Genomic DNA, 6,000 nt, shown 5'->3' on the forward strand with positions numbered 1-6,000 from the left:
GCTCGGATACATTCCGGCGTTGGAGCTCGGAAGCGGTCCGGCATTGGTGCTCGGCCGCAAAAGATACCTCGAATGCAGTCCGGCGTTAGAGCTCGAATGCAACAGGACACTGCCTCCCGGGAACAACTTCAAACCCGAGGTGTGGCATAAAAATAACAAGGCATTGATAATGGTCGGAAACTTAAAGGGGCTCCTCGGATACCCGACGTGTAAACTCGCCGAATGCATTTCGGCGATCCTCAAGATCGAAGATGAGAAAATTTGTTGAACCAGTTTTCAAGACTGTCAACCGAAGATGAGGACTGGTTCGGAAGAATCGAGGAGCGTCCCTAACTTGAACACCGGTTCATGGGGCTACTGACGGTGTCCTGGACTAGGGGGTACTCAACACGTCATCTCCCGATCTGATAGATTGGGCCGAGGACCCCCGTGGTCGTATACTCATGGGCCAGTTCGGACAGCTGCCGCATACATGGAAGATTCTACAAGACTTGGCAATCAAGACAAGGACTTCTCCCCACCGGCGTATTCAGCTAGGACTCTTGTTAACCTAGGCCTCTGGTGCATTATATAAACCAGGGCCGGGCTAGTCGATAGAATAATCAACTCCATATACAACAATCATACCATAGGCTAGCTTCTAGGGTTTAGCCTCCTTGATCTCGTGGTAGATCTACTCTTGTACTACCCATATCATCAATATTAATCAAGCAGGACGTAGGGTTTTACCTCCATCAAGAGGGCCCGAACCTGGGTAAAACATCGTGTTCCCAGCCTCCTATTACCATCCGGCCTAGACACACAGTTCGGGACCCCCTACCCGAGATCCGCCGGTTTTGACACCGACAAGGGCCATCAGAGCCTCATTGTTTTCTCCAGCCACGGTGAGGACTCCATTGCTCCCCAGCATCTTCATGAGGTTGTATGTAGGATGAGTTGCTGCCATGAACTGAGCCAGGGCTGGGTACCCAAGGATGGCGTTGTACGGGAGGCTGATGTAAGCGATGTCGAAGTCAATGAGCTTGGTGCGGTAGTTGTCGCGGGTGCTGAAGGTGACGGGGAGGCGGATCTGTCCTAGGGGGCTGGTGTAACCGCTGTCAACTCCGGAGAAGGGCTTGGTGTGATGGAGCCGGCCTTGCGGTACGTGGAACAAGCCGAAAGCTTCCACGGAGAGCATGTGGAGGCCAGCCCCACCGCCGATGAGGGTCTTGGTTACCGCCACGTTGTAGATGGTGTGTGTGCAAAGCATCGGGAGCGCGCCCGAGCCAGCGATGGCCGCCGGATGGTCCCCCGAGTCAAAGGTGAGGTCGGCCTTGGGCGTCGCCCTTCCCGAGGTAGGTCCATGCTGCACAAAGGCGCCACCCATTTGGTGGAAGAACTGCTTGACATGGCGATCCAAGGGCGGTGCCTGCGAGCCGCCGAGGATGGCAGCAATGGCGAGTGGCGCTGGTGCCGCGAAGTGCGCGACGAAGAGACAACGCAGCGCTTCCCAGGAGGCCACCGAGTATCCTAGCAGGCTGAGCAGCCAGGCGCGCGGCATGCCGGATAGGGCCATGGGAAACCAGTTGGCCGTGACCCTGTCATCTTCTCCAGCTTCCCGAATGGCCTCCTCGTATACCAGTAGGAAGGCTGTTGGATCCGCCGCACCATCGTAGAGAGGCGGCATATCCCGCTTGAACTTGCATGGCCACTAGACCTGTCGTAGGGCCGAGGTGAAGGCCTAGAGGACCATGGCGCCTCTGTGCGCGCCCGTCGATCTAGCCGATGGGGCGGCGCCTACCATGAGGGTCGAAAGGAGAGACGAAACAAGCGGACGGGTGGAGCGAGCGAAGAGGCGGAGCTCCGGCGCACCCCTACCCGGCGTGCCAAATGTCGGATTAAGTGTTCCGACAAACCCTTGTGAAGTTCGAACTCTGGGGTGCATAGAAGAACACTCTCTTCCTGACTCACACACTCAACGATTCCACAGCCTAGCTCGCTGAACCCAAGGAACAAGAGACGGAAGGGTTTATACTGAATCCGACCACCTTGCGGTGTAATACCCTACTCGAGTTTGTGGGTGGATTCCCTGAAGGGGCTGAGGATGAACTAATACAATGGATGAACAGCCTCAGGAGGTGAGGTGTTCTTGGGCTCGATGAACTGGTGAGCTTGTTAGGGTGGAATGAATCTGATCCCAGATGCCCCTCTATGGTGGTGGCTAAGTCCTATTTATAGTGGCCTTGGTCCTCTTCCCAAATGTTAGGCGGGAAGGGATCCCACAACAGCCAAGTTTGAAGGGTGACAACTAGTACAAGCTATCCTGACAAAAGGTGGTCTTCGCCTGCCAAAGGCTCTGGTGGTGATGCTGATGTGGTCTCCACGATTACCTCTGTCCCGCCATCCTGCTGGCCTTGGTCTTGTTGCACCAATATGGAGACCTTTGCCTGATTCCTCGCGACCCCACGCCTGCACATGCCTCCTTAGCACGAAAGAGGAAATTGGTACGCTACGCCCGCTGGCGCCCTCTTGGCCTTGGTCGTCATGGCTCACATCATGCGAACCTCGTGAGGTGCTCCTTACATAGATATCTCCGCTCCTCAGGAGCCAGCCTAGTGAGGCTGCCCTCAAGGAGGTCTTGTTGTCGTCCGCCTCGCGAGGCTCAGCCCCTCTCGAGGGTCTTAACTTGCTGCTGCTGAAGATGGGTCGTACCAGGCCGTTGGTGGAGTCATGCTCTGGGCCACAGGCAGGCAAGTCTGGGCATCCCTGTTCCCCGGACGCCGACAGTATGAAGTTACCTACGATTGAATCTCGGGCAAATACCATACCAATGGACAAAGGGAATTACGTTTGCTGTCATAACGGTTCGACTGATAAAGATCTTTGTAGAATATGTAGGAGCCAATATGGGTATGTAGGTTCCGCTATTGGTTATTGACCGGAGAGGTGTCTCGGTCATGTCTACATAGTTATCGAACCCGTAGGGTCTGAAAGCTTAACATTCGATGACAATATTGTATTATATGAGTTATGTGATTTGGTGACCAAATGTTGTTTGTAGTCCCAGATGAGATCAAGTACATGACGAGGAGTCTCAAAATGGTCGAGAGGTAAAGATTGATATATTGGACAATAGTATTCGGACACCGGAAGTGTTCCGGAGTGTATCGGTATTTATCGGTGTACCAGAGGGGTTACCAGAACCCCCGGGGGAATATATGGCCCATATGGGACATGAGAGGGGAGCACACCAGCCCACAAGTGGTAGCGCACCCCCTATGGTAGGAGGCTGAATTGGGAGAAGGAAAAGGGGGTTCAGACCCCCCCTTCCTTTCTCTCTTCCCCTTCCCTTTCTTCTCCGATCAAATAAGGTAGGGGGCGCCACTCGGGGAAACCCCAAGTAGGATTCGGATCCTACTTGGAGCGCACCCTGGCTGCCTCCCCTCTCCCTCCCACCTATATATATGTGGGGGGCACCCCTAGCACACCCCAGACAATTGCCTAGCCGTGTGTGGTGCCCCCCTCCATTGTTTACTCCCACAGTTATATCTTCGTAGTGCTTAGGCGAAGCCCTGCGCGGATCATGTCACCATCACCATTACCACGCCGTCGTACCGACGCAACTCATCTACTACCTCATCAACTTGCTGGATCAAGAAGGCGAGGGACGTTACCAAGTTGAACGTGTGCAGAACTCGGAGGTGACGTACGTTCGGTACTTGATCTGTCGGAGCTAGAAGAAGTTCGACTATGTCAACCGTGTTGTCAAACGCTTCCGCTTTAGGTCTATGAGGGTATGTAGACACACTCTCCCCCTCATTACTATGCATCTCCATGGATAGATCATTACGTGTGCATAGATTTTTTTTTCGTGCAACGTTTCCCAACACAGCCATGGGGGGTTCCCGGCCCGATCCAGCTGGTCGGGAGATGATGTGGTGAATACACCCTAATCCAATACACTGTTAACCGTATTATCATGTCACATTGTAGTAAGTGTCCGTATTGACCAATATCTTATGTATGGCAATCAAAGTGAGTTTGGGGAAAGAATTCGAGTACCATGGATGAATTATACTCACAACAAAAAAAATACACTTCCGTGATGATACTTGTTTATCACAGTAGGTCACATTTTCTGTCATGCATGTACAACCATGACATTTTATGACAGAATCAAGATAGTCATACCTGTGCTGTCGTAGAAGATTTCCATGACATTACCAATATTATCATCACAAAAGTGTCCACTTCCATGACGATAAATCATGCGTCACAGAAGTTCTTTCATCAAAGGGTGACCGACACGTGGCATCCACCGTAATGGAACGCCATTAAGCTATCGGGTCCGGTTTTGGATCCGATAACCCGTTAACAGCCCCGACCAATGGGGATTTTTCCACATGTAAAATCATCATTGGCTGGAGGAAACACGTGTTGGCTCACCGTTGGGACAGATGACATACACTCATCGGACCCAAAGTGCCTATGATACGTTGACACATGGCACAGCCCAATAGATGCCCATTCCTGTGAAAAGGCCGGCCCTTTTAACTTGGTCAAAAGGTGGCGGGCCGGCCCACGGCAAGCCTATTAATGGCATGTTCGCATATAGCCCATTTACAACCCGCTAACCTAGGGCCCGTTTACAGCCTATCTGAATTAGGCCCAGTAACGTCATCTGGGTCGTCCGATATAATTCCAGCCCATTTTAACTTCCATCCCATGTATGGCCCATGATGTCTTTCGGCCCATATGAGGCCCTTAGTAACTCTCGGCCCATTAATGGCCCGTAATGAATCGTGTATCACTTTATACCCATTTACGGCACGTGCTGAAACTAGCTCGTAATGAACAATGTATCACTTTATACCCATTAACGGCCCATTATTCTGTTGGGCCGTTTCCAGCCCATGTTATCTTTCGGCCTTCTCAGGGCCCATTTATTATTGGGCTAATTTCCAGCATTCGTTTACTTACGGACCGTTACTGTCATTTTCTGCTTGTGGGCCAAATTCAGTTCATGGTTACAGTCGGCCCGTTAATACGTTGGGCCATTTTCATAGCGTCCTCAAATACGACCGATTAACGATGGCCCGTTATGGTCGGCCCATGAATGGACGATTTCAACTCTAGCCCATTTACCACCATAATGTGGTCTATTATTGGCCCATGTTTGGCCAGCCGATCATATGGCCTGGAGAAGGCCCATTGATGATACGGCCTATAGAAGGCCCATTGTGTCTACGGCTCGTATAAGGCCCATTGTTTCTATGGCCCGTAGAAGGCCCATTGTTTCTACGGCCCGTAGGAGGCCCATGTTAACTAAAGTAAATATGTAACATCCCAAATTTCCAATTTGGAATGTTATACAATAGATCATCAATGCATATCATATTTATTGCATTCTGGTTGATCCTAGAAATTTCACGCAACTCAAGGACCCTTGGAGAGAGTTGGGGATTTCGTTATTTTCATATTTGAGTTTTCTCAAATTTTGAAAAATAGGATCATTTGATTTTATTTATTTTATCTTCAATTATTTCTATTACAAAGAAAATATGAGAGAGGGAATAAAATGACTTTCCCAAAATAAAGAAATATTGAGGATTTAATAATAAAATAAAATAAGTTTTATTTCGGAGTTTCTCGATGCTTTTTTTTGAATTTAGGAAAAATTACACGTTTTCAAAAAATTGCATTTAGGGCCAAGAAAATGTTCATCCTGTTCTAAATATTTTATTTAGACGGTGAAAATTTGTTTTGGCAATTTAAGATTTTTATTTTTTTTCTAGATTTTTTTAGTCCGGTGAAATAATTTTTTTTAAACCCGCGCCCGACTAGGCCAAAGGCCCAGCCGAGCAAAGCCGGCCCGCCAGGAGCCGCCGCCTCCTACGCCGTGCTGCCGCCGGACTCAGAGTCCGAGCCGGAGCCGCCCGCGCCGCCCAACCCCCTCCCCAAGCCAGGCCGCCCCCCTTCCCCCTTTAAATAGCCACCCGGGCCCCCCTGGAGCCGAGCCGA

This window comes from Triticum dicoccoides, chromosome 6A, assembly GCF_002162155.2.
Source record: "Triticum dicoccoides isolate Atlit2015 ecotype Zavitan chromosome 6A, WEW_v2.0, whole genome shotgun sequence".
Lineage (NCBI taxonomy): Eukaryota > Viridiplantae > Streptophyta > Magnoliopsida > Poales > Poaceae > Triticum > Triticum dicoccoides.